Below are 14,572 nucleotides of genomic sequence, written 5' to 3' on the forward strand. Positions count from 1 at the left end.
GCCACCTTTGGGAATATACTGGTATACCTGTTTTTCATTCACAACAAAGGCAATATGCAAAGTAGGACCAGGAACCACGTCACTGTAATGTCTGAGAGAGCAATACTGCATATTTTTGGGGGGCGGGAGGAAGAGTCCTGCTTTTTTGCTGATTTAGTGTTTTCCACACACTGAATCCATTCCAGTTAGTAACACCAGACAGTAAAAAAAGGGCACTGAGGAATTGGTTCTTGCAAAATATCTGAGTGTTTATGTTAGGAACTGAAAAATATTTGTCTTCAGAATGACTGGAAGCTTTTGTAAGGTTGTTTGTGTCCGTGTCCTTGAAGCCTCAACAAAATACAAGGTGTGGTACTCGTAAGGTGCAGATCCCAGGGACCGGAATCTGGAGCCATGGCCCATCTCATGTTCCTCCCATCTCCACTGATAGGTTCCTCAATGACAGAAAGCAGACAGACTTGTGCTCCCTTAGAATGATGTGCATTCTCCATCGCTTGGAGTAAAGACCTCTCCAGATATAATGTGTGATGTCTATATTCACCATGGTGAAGGGATCAAACCGTCAGAGCCCTCATGATTAAATTCTGTCTAGAAACACCCTCAGAGACACACCCAGGGCTGTGCTTTAATTAATTTCCCAGGTAGCTCTCAGTGCATTCAAGTTGACACTTAAGACAAACCATGGTGGAGGATAGATAGTAAATACAGTATCCTCCATAGTTTGAGGTTGAAATGTCCCCCTAGGCTTTGTATTAAATGTTTTGTTTCCCAGCTCATGCTATAGAAGGTTGTGGAACCTTTAAGAGGTAGGGCCTAGTTAGAAGAAGTTGAGTTTCTAGGGGTGTGTACTTGGGGGAATATTGGGACCGCAGCCCCTTTCTGTCTTTTTATTTTAGGAAGTGAACTCCATTTACTCCATTGAATGATGCCCTGAAACAGGAACAAAGACAGCAACTGTGAGCTAGATAAACCTTTTCTTTTTTATAACTTGATTAGCTTTGGTATTTTGTCACTGTGACAAAAAGTTGATGAGGGCAGTAACCTAATAAGTTGTAATTTTTTCTACATTGACTATGTTACGAGCTTTCTGTGTGCCTCTCTGTTGCTAGATGTCCATAATGTGAACCAATAACTCTATTAAACAGCCTGAGGTGCAGAGAGACACAGAGCACCATTATCATCTTTGCTTAAGAAACGTGACAACAGCACTCAAAATACAGGAACATGGTAGAAAACATCGTAGTTGTATGTGTGTTCTGCTTCCCAGCCCTCTCTATCTCTTGCCATTATCCTCACCAGTAGAGTCTATGGATGACTGAATTACTCCCTTGAAAATGAGGAACATGAACCTCTCAAATGTCCAGTGTGATACCACTATACTCTAAGCCTGTAAGCCTTAGGCCTGGTGGCTGAGTCATTCATTGTTCAGCCTTCTTACAGTAGAGTACTCTCCTCAAATGATGTAACATTCACTTACCAACCATACTAGATATAGGCAGAACTCTGTAGCATCTGTAAATCAATTCATGCTTCCTTTCCTAATTTGTGGGGGCTGGGGGTGTGGTTTGTTATAAGGTCTTACTATGTAGTCTTTCCTGTCCTGGAACTTGCTATATAGATCAAGATGTCCTTGAACTCAATAGAGATCTGCCTGCCTTGGCCTCCTAAATGTTTGGAGCCACCAAACCAGACCCTCGTTAAAACAAAACAAAAAAGCCAAACAATCTTGCCATGTAGCCATGACTGGTCCCAAGCTCTTGACCCTCCTATCTTACCTTCACAGGTCTTGGGATTACAGGTATGTACTACCATATTCAGTTTACACTTCTTCTTTTATGTTGTCCTTGTCTTTGTCTTATTTGTGTGTGTTTGTGTATATGTGTGAGAGAGCAGGTGTGTCCATGCCAGGATGTGTATATGGTGGGTGGGAAGATAACCTCAGGTGTGGATCTTCATCTTCCACCTAGTTTGAGACAGAGTCTCTTGTTTATTGCTTCATTCTCCATGCAACCTGCCCTATAAGATTCCAGAGGTCCTCCTGTCTCATTATAAGCACTCCATTGGCTGTGGTAAAGTGCTCTGAAAAAAAAAAAAAAAAACCAACGTGAGGGAGATTCTATAGCGATGTCTCTGCTACTCTTCCAGAGAACCCCAGTTCAGGTTCCAGTACCCACATGATGACTCATAACTGTCTGTAGCTCCATATTTAGGGGAATCTGATGCCCTCTTCTGATCTCTGAGGTCACCAAGCATGCATGTGGTACATAGTCATAACATGCAAGGGGCAAAACATTCACACACATACAATAAACAATATTTTGAAAGCAACTTGAAAGGGTAAAGGCATTTTCTGACTCATAGTTCAAAGTTCATCATGACAGGAAAATCAAAGCCACAGAAACTTGGATTCATTGGTTACTTTGCATCTACAGTCTGGAAGCTGAGAGAAGAGTTAGTGTTCTCCTTTTTTATAGTCTTAAGACCACAGCCCAGGAAATGACACCACACACTTCCATAATGGGTCTTCCCTACTTCAGTTAACTTGGTCAGCATACCTTATTACAGGCATGCCTGGAGGCCAAATAATTCTTCATAGGTGTGCTTGTCTCCCAGGCGGCCCCAGAATCTGTCAAGTTGAAAACTAATTACCACATAGGTTAATACGAATATATGAATTAATTAATTAGTTAATATATGTAAGTATGTAAGTATGGGTGATTAGTATAGAAAGATTCTCAGTGAAACAATCATCATAATAAGCATGACATATATCAGTACCATATACATGTACTAGTAGAGTACACATACATACACAGTGTGTTTGTTATAGATGACATAAATGGGACTTAGCATGTTTTTACCCAGTTGTGTTATTTCAATGCATGATTTAATATTGGCATTTGTTTTGTATTTCTACAGTATTTTCTGCATTTACTTACCTCTTCTCTGCTCCCATTCCTCTATACCTTTATGAATTAGGCATTTTTACAACCCTGTCCTTTGATTAGCTGTATTTTTTATTTTTTTATATAGTTTATGTATGGATGTTCTGCCTGCATGCTAGAAGAGGGCATCAAATCCCATTATAGGTGGCTGTGAGTCACTATGTTGGTGCTGGTATTTGAACTAAAGACCTTTAGAAGAGCAACTGGTGTTCTTTCCTGCTGAGCCATCTCTCCAGCCCCTTGATTAGCTGTAATTATTCTCATTCATTCCATCCCGCCCCCCTCTGTGCCTTGTGGTGGTTCTATGTAGTGTTTATCGTCATCAACTTTGTCATCCTCTATATCTGGTGATATATGCTGTGTCATATTAGAACTTCACAGTATCTATCTCTAGTCCTGAACTGTTGCCTTATATTTCGTTTGTACATGTGTTACAGTCACTGACTATTGACTCCTGTGATTAACTTGTTTGTTTCTTTGTTTGTTTGTTTGTTTGTTTAAATGAATTCTAACCCCAATTGGGAAGATAATGGGGGGAAATTCTACGTTTATGTTTTCATGTGTTTTAAACTTGGCATTGACTTCTTGCACGATGCAGACTGTTCATTTGTATGTACTATGTAGAACATTGAACACTTGTGGCAAGTGTTAGCAGCAGCAGTTTCCTAAGTACCAGCTAAAACTTAAAGTAAGCTTAAAGTATTTTTCAAACATCTTTATTTTTATTTGTATGGTTATTTTGCCTCTCCTTTGCATGTATTTTGAGCACCACAGGCGTGCCAGAACTGGAGTTACACAAGGTTGTAAGCCACCATATAGGTGCTATGAATTGAAGCCAGGTCCTGTGGAAGAACAGTCAGTGCTCTTAACTGCTAAATCATTGCTCCAGTCCCCATTTTCCCTATATCTTAAATATATGTAAAACATTGATCAAAGCCTGTCATATTATATAGTGTTTCTTTCACATGTTAAGGAAAAATTGATGTCCCAAGGCAAGAATGACCGACACCTGCAGATAACATCATTGAAATGTTACCCCCCCCCCCCCACATTTGGACTCTAATTCAACTTGTAGACATAGAACAACATTTCTTTTAATTTACCTATACTATTTTTAAATTAAATTTTCCTTCAGTGTTCCTTGGTTTAAATTTATAGCTGTCTATTGTGTTTATGTTATCTAGGCTCAGGTTTTAAAGGACATTAAGTTTAGGCCCTCAGAATTTATATACAAAATTAGGTCTAATTTTTAAAAGGAAGGAATCCTTATATATCATGTCTTCAGAAATGCATATAAGTACAGGGCGATATGTACAACAATGATGAAAATACTCTGCTGAAAACAAGGCTTTTTTGTTATTTTTCTACTCATGAAACCTTTTTGCTCAAGAAATTTTTACACAGTTGTACATATATAGGATATAGAAGACATTTACTGATTATAAATCATAAAAAAATTATTCCAGAATGGTTTTTTTGGTACAACTCTGTCATTAACAGGAAAGCAGATTTGCATACTAATGAGATGGACGTGCTTGTTTTTACATAAAGAATTAAACCATGATGTTGCAGAATGTAGAACATCTTCAATGGTTTTCAAAGTTGATCAGTAATTTGAATTTATAATCGTCAGTGCCAAGAATGTCACATTGTATAAATACATAGCACAAAATATTTAAGGATAATAATTCAGAAATGTTTGGAAATTCTGTCCTGATCCTAAGACAAATTCCTATTATTATTTTTTTAATGAAACATATCAAGTCTTGGGAAATAAGTCAGTGTTCAAAGCACTTGCCTGACAAGTGTGAAGACTTGAGTTTAGATCCTTACCTGTAATATTCCATCCTGTGAAGATAGAGACCTGGGATTTCCCAGCACTAGCTGGTTACCAAGATGAGCTGTATTGGGGATTTGAGACCCTGCTTCAGTAACCTGGAGGAGAAATCAAGGATGATTCCTGGCATCCACCTCAGGACTCTACATACAGTCAAGCATGCATATACACACATGTACAATGCTTGTGAAAACAGGAGAGGTAAGAACCTCAGACATCAGTTTTTAAGATCAAGAATCCAAATGATATAGTAACTAGATGGTAGTAGCATGCTGTGGAATGAAGGAAAATGTGAAGTCCATGCTGTTTTTCTAAGAGCAGAAGTCTATGTACCTGGGAAAAGCATTGCAGTTCATAACATATAGCAGTCTAAATTCAGAGTGTGTGCCAACGACATGGGCAGTTCATGTGAGGTATTTGAGGTATGTGAGGCTACAGTGAGGTTACACACAGGCAGCAGCTTAGGCAAGCCCTTACATTCCTTCAAGTTTGACTTTGAATTGATTTTTGGTTGTACATTCAGAAACCTTGAACTATTGCCAATTGTTTTTGGCAAGCTCTTTATTTGGTTACATGACACCATATGGGATCATACCTACAGTTTAAGAAGCTATGGTCTGAAGGAAGGGTATTCCAAAGTAATTTTAAAAACAAAACAAAATAATAAGGTGATCCGAAGACACAATTCATATATTGCCATTTTCTCCTTCCTGTGCCCATTATGATAGTTTCAAGAGTAGAAAGAAAATTGAGGATAGTGGCCTGATTTTAATTCCCAGTGGATAAAGGTTCATGGAGACCTGCCCTACTTCTTGGCACTATTATTATACTTATTTTTTAAGTCATTAGCATCTTGGCATACTTTTGTTTCAGTCCGATACTGTCATAAAATTTCAGGCTTGCAGAGCCTAGTGGGAATTACACATTGGTTTTCTATTTTTTTTGGAGAACATATGGGTTATGTGTGTGCATTCATGTGTGCTCTTGTTCCTGTTTCAAAAAATAAGGGTCTCTCTTACTGTCCTAGAACTCATCTCCACCTGGTCTCTCCTGACATTGCCTGATTACCCCTGAAAGGGAAGTAACTCAGCACTAACAACATGGTGCACGGCCATAAAAAGCAATGAAGTTGGATCCTTGCTTCAGAAGGAAGAGCTTTATAAATACGGTCACTGAGAGAAGCCAGACACAGATGGTCATTGTGTGGTGCATATTTATGAAATGTGCTGAGCGGGCAAATCCACGAGCTTGGACATCCAACTAGCAGTTCTGATAGTCCTGAGAGGAGGGGTGGAATGGTTGTGGATAGGTGGATGTGACGAAAGTGTTTTGTGGATGGTAGTTTCTTAAGATGTCATTGTACAAGTGACTAATTCCTTGTTAAGTAATTTCCTTCTGTTTCAACTATAAACAAAGATTTTATTTATTTATTTTGGTTTTTTTGAGAAAGGGTTTCTCTGTGTAGCCTTGGCTGTCCTGGACTCACTTTGTAGACCAGGCTGTCCTCGAACTCACAGAGACCCGCCTGCCTCTGCCTCCCTAGTGCTGGGATTAAAGGCGTGCACCACCACACCCAGCTCAGAGAACAAATCTTGAGAGTGCTGGAGTATATTTAGTGATAGGAAACTTGAATTGGGATGTTCGTGTTGTATTGCGCTAAATGAGTCTTAAAGGTACTGTTTCCTCTTTTGAGGAAAATATTTGGAAATTTGACATCATTTTAAGAGAACTCTTTAAATTACTAACGTCCTTACAGACTAAGAAGCAATCTCCTAAAATGACTGCCTTTGAGGAATACACTTTCAGATACCATTTACTGCTTATCTATATTTTTTTTTCTTATATGCAGTTTAAAAGTTCTGTGTGATCAAACATGGCTCAGTGGATGGACCACTTACTATAAAAGCATGAAGACTAAGCTTTGGGTCCCCAGAACCTACATAAAAGCCTGACTATAAGCCCAGTCCACAGGAAGATGGGAGATCCCTGAAGCAAGTTATCTAATTAGATTAGCTCAACAGATGAGCTCTCAGTTCAGTGAGGGACTGCCTCAGTAAATAAGGTGTGGAACAATCAAGGAAGTCACCCAATAGTAACCTCTGGTTACACACATGTATGCACATGTGCTAAAAAGTTCATGCCTGGGCTTCTGGTGGGCTAGGTGTTATGGTATATGCTGTTAATCCCAGAGCTTGCTGTGCATCTAGTACCTTCATCTGAAATCGCAGTGATTGCCTATGGTCCCTGTGGTCCCAGAGCTCACTTGTAATCCCAGCACTGACTTGTGATCCATGTACTCTTTGTAGCACTCGCCCTCAATCCCTGCACTCATGTCTAATCCCAGAACATTCACTTGAGGTTCCAGAGTAGGCCTCTGGTCTTGATGCTTATCTAAAGCCCCCCACCCCCATAGTCCTAGTGTTTTCCTGTAGCCTCGGTATCCCAGAGGTTGAGACAGGAAGGTTATTAAATTCAAGGCCAGCCTGGACCATATATGAGATCCCTGACTCAAAACAAAAGACCCAAACAAGTAAATAAAACTAAAATTTCTTTAGTGTAGTTTTCAGATGTGCAGAGCTGTTCTGAAGCACTATGACATGATGAACAAGGTTTAGAGCAAAGTGAGAATGGAGAAACCTATCTGTTTGACGTTAGAATGGACCTTAATAGAGGGTATTCTTGAGTTTGGACGTTTGCTACATCTGTGTGGCATCCCAATAGTAATTAGATAAAGAGTTAGAGTGTAGAAAAGTAGGTGGATGCTGGCGCATGAGCACTCAAATAGGTTATTAGTGTACTGAGATGTCACATCAGAAGTGCAGAAAGAATACCTGCTTAACAATCCTGTAGCCCCAGCATTGAGAAGGCTGAAGCAGAAGTGTCTTATTTTCAAGGCTAGTGAGCATCATTAATTTATGAGATACTGTCTTAAAAGAAAAGTAGAACTGGCTAGAGATGCTGCTTAGTGGTAGAAAACTTGCTTAGCATGTGGAAGTCCGTGGATTCCAACCCACACAGGAAGGATTCCAAAGAGATCTTTGTGAACTCTAGTATCCTTGTGAAAATATTTTACTTCCTTCTGGTATTTTGCAATATAGACAGACAGGAAGAAAACAAAAGTGGCAGAGAGATTGTGTAATTGCTGTGTTAAAGTGTTTTATCAGCCACTGCAGTGCTCTGTGACCATATATGGGTCCATCCACTGTCCCTCTCTACCTCCCTTACCCCTCCTTCAAGGTACATTTACTGTACATACTGTGTGTACAACCTACAGTGCAGGAATCAACATGGGATGGCATTTTTCCTTTAGCAAGAGACCAAAAAAAGTGCATGCTTTGGATAATATGACAGAAGGAAATACAGAATTGGGGGGAGGGAGAAAAGAAGGTTGGGGGATACCTTAGACCCCAGGAATTCTGTGTTCAACCTAGGAAATAAGCTAAACAGTAGGAATACAGTGAATCTCTTAGTTATTTTTCTATTGTTCTGATAAACAGCCATGACCAAGGCAAACTTATACTGAACCTGGAGCTCACTGATTGGCTAGACTGTTAGGCCAGTGAGCCCCAGTGATGTTTGTTCTTATCCGACAGCACTGGGGTTACAGATGTTCTCTGCCATGCTCAAGTTTTACATGGGTTCTGGGGCTCTGAATTCAGGTTGCCATGCTTACAAGGCAAGCACTTTATGCACTGAGGCATCTCCCCAGCCTGAGAATACTAACTATAGATGATGTTCCATTTTAGGTACTAATCATGAGAAAATCGGTCTAAAATAGCCATTAGAAGGATTAGTTTCTTGTTGTAATTCATTGTTCTTCACGATCAACTTATTATTTTTAACAGGTTGTATAACCAGAAAAATGTTACTAACCAAAGTCATAAATTCCTGTGCGTGAATGTGTGTGTGTGTGTGTGTGTGTGTGTGTGTGTGTGTGTGTGTGTGTGTTGATCACACACAGATGATAAAGTCAATTAGGCTTACAGAGTTTCACAACATATATAAAAGATAGTGTTCAGTTTTGAAACTCTGATTTGTGAGTTACCATCTGTTTTGGACCAAGGAAAATAGGAATTCAATTCTAAAGTTTTTTCTGAACAGCTTGTAATAAGAACTGTTAGTATATTAATTGCTTATTGAATTATGATGGGGTTGAATCTTTTAATTTACAGGCAATTTGGAGATTATTGTGGTGACAGTTACTTATATTTTGATACTTTGTAGCATTTAGCTATTTCATCATAAGACTTATCCTCCCTCAACCCCATAATTTACAGCTTACCTTTTCTTCCCCTTCAGCTTTCTTTAAAGAGTTTTCTCCCTTTTCTATCATATCTTCCTTTTTAAAAAGATTTGGTTTTTTCCTTGATGTGTAGGAATCTTTGCCTGCATGTGTATAGTATGGGTATCGTGTACCTGAGGAAACCAGTGTTCTCAGGAAAGAGAGTTCATTGGAGCTGCCATGTGGGTGCTGGACCTTGACCTCAATCTTATGCACATGCAGCATAGTATTCCAAACAGCTCCTCCTTCCTAGTGGGATTTTTTTAGGGGGAGACGATTTTTTAAATATCAAAATTTGTTTGTTTGTTTTTAAAAATAAAACATACTCCTTTTTGCATACTATTTTCTGATTAGGGCCTTTTAATTTCCACTTGGAGATTTTGCAGGTGAATTTTGTATAGTCATATGTTTATTTCTAAAATTCTAAAGATTTCTTCCATTTTTAAAATATGAATGAATGAAATTTGAAGGCCCGTGAACTTGCCTGTCAAATTTCTTTCATTTCCTTCTTTTAAACAGCAGAACTATAAACATGACTCTATAGGAATGATTTGCTTGAATTTCCTAAAAACAGTTTATGACGGTAATAAGCAGCCCTTTCCCTTCAAGTTCACTGGTGGCTTTGAGTTACAGTAAACCTGCACCTTTTAACTATTGCTCCAGATGATAAAGAACTTGAGAGACAGAAGTTCACTTTCCTTGGTTCTTGTATTTTCTCATGCTTTGTGGATAGTTTAAACTATAGGAAGCTGAATTCATTCGCAACTAAAAAATTTTGCAAAGATAAGAGTACATCTCATCAGGCAACTGCTAGTTACATGATTTATATTCCTGGTTACTGAAAAAGTAACAGATAAAAATATTTTTATGTGTATATGTGAGTTTCTGCATGTATGTGTGTGCACCACATTCATGCCTCGTGCCTATAGAGGCCAGAGAGTATTATATCTCCTGGAACAGGAGTTACAGTTATGAACCACCTCACCATATAGGTGCTAGAAGCTGACCCTGGGTCCTTTTTAGGAGCAACAAGTGCTCTTAACCACTGAGCCATCTTTCCGGCCTCTGAAAGCAATTTTGATTTGATGTAAAGGAAGATGTTTTCATGTGCTAGGAGGCTAGATTCTTCAAAATTACTTCAGGATCCTACAAGATAGTTTAGAGGATAAAGGTACCTGCCAGCAAGCTTGTTGGCTAGCTTCAGTTTCATCCCAGGGACATACATAGTAGAAGGAAAGAACTGACTTTGGGAAATTGTCTTCTGGGTGCCAAAGTGCACACACAGATGCACACTAAGCAAGTAATCAAGTAAATTAAAATCAACCCAGGCAGAACTCTTTCGAATGACATTTCATGAAAGTACCACTCAAAAGTTTATGGTGGGTCTGGGGTGTGGCTCAGTGGCAGAACTCTTGCCTCACTCCTGCAGGGCTGTAGGGTTTACCCCTAGCACTGAGGAAAACAAAAGAATAAAGATATATTATTTGATGATCCCTTTGCTTTTAAAGGAGCCAAACATACACTTTGCCGACGTACTAACAAATATACTAGGTATTCTGTAAATGGTCAGCACGGGTATCTGAGGCTTCCCTGAACTTCGCTGCGTTTTCTTTACCTGAGGGTGTGCACACATTGTCAGTTGCATAAAGCACTGTCCTAAAAACCAAGATGTCTCCTAAGACAGTATTGTTAAGTAAAAGCAGCAGCAAAATCTGTGCTAGTAGTGATTTTTATCAAGTCAGAATTGCTACACGCACAATAGTGCCTAGCCAGCTATTTTAATCCCCATTCCATCTTATATTCTTTGCATTTAAAACCTGTATCTTCATTTAAAAAGTGAAGACAAAAATGATGAATGAGTAAAATGTGTAAAATTTGACTTAGGGTGAGAAGGATCCCTAAAGGAACAGGAGGGGTGAAACGGGGATATGCCTTTATGACATTTGTTTGCAAATCTTTCTGTTTCTCTGCAGGGTGGTCCTGATCTTTGCAGGAACCTCTCAAGGTGTGTGATCGGATGCTGGGTGGCCCACTGCTCCAGAGGTCTACACATGCACTCACTGTGACGGTAAGTAAGCAGCCCCCTTCCATGGGGTCCCTCTACCTTGGGCTTGCAGACCATTTGAGAAGTGGGCCTGTGTTCTGCAAAGCTCTGTGCTTTTTTCCAAATTCTATTTTAATAAAGAAGTTGCGCTTTTTTAGTGATGGTTAGGCATTTCTTTATTGTTCTTATTTTATACCAAAATAAAACATTGCATAATTAGAGTATTCCAAGATTTCTAAGTCTAGATTTTAAAACTAACAAGATTTTGAAAAAAATCAAAAAGTATTGTAGGAGTCTCACCCGTTTGTGATTTATGTACATTTGTTATTTTTCAATATTCAAACCCTTCTTTCTTGAAGAAGAGAGAACAATGTTTTACAAAACAAGACATTAAAATATCATCTGAAAATATGAGAGCACGCTTAAAACTCCTTTCATTAACCACACTTTAATTATTAGAGCAGGTTTTGTGGACATTTCTGCACATAAAGGGTCTCACTTGGAGAGTAGGGGGAAGCGGGAGGGAGGGAGGAATGGGAGGATACAAGGGACGGGCTAACATTGAGATGTAATATGAATAAATTAGTAAAAAAGTTGTTCTCTTAAAAAAAAAAAAGAAGTTGCAGGTATTTCTGCTGAAATTGAAGGAGGGAGGGAGGGAAGGAAGGAACATCAGTCACCTACTAGGGTTTTCATGGTTCCTTCTCACCTTTGGCTGAGCTAAAATAAACTTCTCCAGGTGTTACTGGGAGGAGATAACACATTCAAAAATCAATCTTTGTTGTCAATATCGAGCTCCAAGTAAGCTGCAACTTTTATTAGAATGGGGCACAGGAGTATAACTTTTATTTCAATCCCACATGTGAATTCTCTGCTTCATTCATTTGTGAATATGATTTGTGTCTGTCTGCAGAGTGACTTGCTGGCTGACTTTGAAGTTTTGTAGGAAGCCATGCAGATTACCCTCCATAAATCTAGACACAGGCCAGGTTTTACCAGAGAGCAGACAGTGGTGTGTTCGCAAACTGATCACTTGAAATGTGCATCCAAAATCAATACTGTGAAGTTCTTACCTTGGAGTTAAGGGGTACAGCTCAGCTTTAGGGCATCAGCTTATCATGCATGTAACCCCAGGTTTCATCCCGAGCACTGGAGCAAAATAATAAATAAGCAAATAAGTAATTGTTGCTTTTTATTTCCGAGTTTTGTTTTATTTGCATATTTTTTATGTTCAGCTACACTTTTAATGCCTTTTTTGTAACTCTGATCCACTTCTAAAATTCCATAAAGCTTTCCAAATTTTAAAACAATCTGACACATACAGGCAGTGAGATGGCCCACTTAGTAAAGTACTTGCCTTGCAAGGAAGCATAAGGACCTGCGTTCAGATCTCAGAACCCATGTGAATTTATGTGAGGCAGCTGTGTTTGTAACACCACATGAAATTGACCCCTGACCTCCATGTTTTTATACACAGATCCACATGTGCACACCACGCACCCATTTACTAAATTAACCTTTGGAAGGTCTTGCTATATCATTTTCAGAAGATAAACCTCTTCTAGAGGACTCAGGCTTGATTCCCAGAACCCACATGGCAGCTCACAACCATCTATAAATAACTCCAGTTCCAGGGAATCTGATGTTCTTTTCTGGTGGGCACCAGCCACACATGTGGCATAGAGACATACATGCAGGCAGAATATGTCTCTCCACATAAAATAATAAAAGTTTTTAAAAGTTAAAGCTCCCAAACTATAGACACGGTAGCTCCTTTAAAAAAGATTAATAGTTCTTTACTATTCCAGATCTACTCCACCCCAAAATAAATACACCGAAGAAACAAGCCACGTCCACACAAACACACAAACCAGTAATCAGGACATCATTTTCCAGAGCAGACAAAAGATGACCATCAACTGATAAGCAGAAAAGTAAATCCAAAAATGTTTGAAATATTGTGGTTCTTCAAGGGACAGAATATTCTCCACAGTTAAGTGGAGACTGGGGACTGACTTTCACACGAACTCTGGTGCCCCTTATTTGGCCATGTCCCCATGATAGGGAGGCCTGAGGGCACTCGGAGGAAGGACAGCAGGCTACCAAGAAGAAACTTGATACCCTAGCATCATATTCAAGGGGAGGAGGTCCCCCTCAGTCACAGTCATAGGGAAGGGGAATGGGGTGAAAGCGGGAGGGAGGGAGGAATGGGAGGATGCATGGGATGGGATAGCAATTGAGATGTAATATGAATAATTTTATTTTTCAATAAAAACATTAAAAAATAAAATAAAGAGAGAAAGCAAAAAAAAAAAAAAAAGAAATATTGTGGTTCTTGTTGTAGTAAAAGCAGTTGTTTTCTGTTGTAGAAATGGAAAAACCTACCTTAGACTAGGAAAGACCAAGTGAGATTAGAAGGTCACTGTGTTAGTCTGGTTTTTTGTTTGTTTGTTTTATGTGTTTGTTGTTGTTCTTATTGTTGCTTTGGGGTTTTTTGTTTGTTTGTTTTTTACTAAAAGGAAATGTGTGGGGCTGGCTACTTACTAAAATATTACACGTTTGTTTAGCTCACAGTTTTGGAACCTGAAAGTCCAATCATTATATATAGGTCTGGATCATGTGGGGACCCTGTAGCTGTATTGTCCTCGTGGCCATCACATCATGCTGGTAGGAATTCATAAAAGAGAGATTACATCACAAGACCAGGATACAGAGGAGGGGAAGGGCCAATCTGTGAACTCAGGAGGCCTTGCCTTTTAAATGTCCACTGGCATACTATTCTCAACATCTAAATGCTCCGGGGCACACTTAAACTGTTGTATTCAGTCCATAGTGGTCAGCAAGCATTTTCTAATGGTTTATGTGTTGTGGGCCATTTGTTGAAGCCATTTGAACTTGCTGACTGCCAATCAGCTTGTGTATATAAAGAACTCTGGCACTGGGCTGTGTGTTGCTAATCTCAAGCTGGTGAAACACAATGGCTTCTCACCTGTTGTAGCTGTTTTGGATTGGAGATAAAAAATCTCCACTCTCAGAGACAGGCTCCACAAGCCTTACAACAAAGAATGTTCTGCCTTCTGTTATCAGGACTGAGATTGAGGGGCCCTGCTCACTGCTGCTGTTGCCTTTTTCTTTTATTTTACATCTTGGGCCTGGGAAGATGGCTCAGATGGTAAAGTGCCTATCATGTAAGCATAAGGACCTGAGTGGATTCGTAACACCCAAGGAAAAATTGGGTGCAGTGAATACTGAATAGAAGGGTTTGACTTTGCCCTCCCTCCAAGGATCATAAGCTAGGAGCAGTGTGGCAATAGACATTTAAGAGGCCCTGCAGACACACGGAGGAAGGGGAAGCAGGCTACCAGGAGGAGACCTGCTAGGCTGTGGTCATATGGTGGGGGATGAGGTCTCCTGTCAGAGGTCTAGGGGAGGGCAATAGGGCAGAAGAGGGAGGGTGGGAATGG

At 39.6% G+C, this 14,572-nt stretch overlaps 1 protein-coding gene across 4 annotated transcripts in view; it reads left to right on the forward strand.

Moving 5' to 3' along the window:
• LOC127184986 (F-box-like/WD repeat-containing protein TBL1X) overlaps positions 1-14,572 on the forward strand; it is a 162,767-nt gene that overhangs the window by 122,249 nt on the left and 25,946 nt on the right. For all 4 annotated transcript variants that reach the window (XM_051141478.1, XM_051141477.1, XM_051141480.1 and 1 more), the window contains one exon: positions 11,038-11,132. The gene's annotated coding sequence lies outside the window, so the exon portion shown is untranslated. The remainder of the gene's footprint in view (positions 1-11,037; positions 11,133-14,572) is intronic.

The sequence above is a fragment of the Acomys russatus genome, chromosome X (assembly GCF_903995435.1).
Source record: "Acomys russatus chromosome X, mAcoRus1.1, whole genome shotgun sequence".
Taxonomy (NCBI): domain Eukaryota; kingdom Metazoa; phylum Chordata; class Mammalia; order Rodentia; family Muridae; genus Acomys; species Acomys russatus.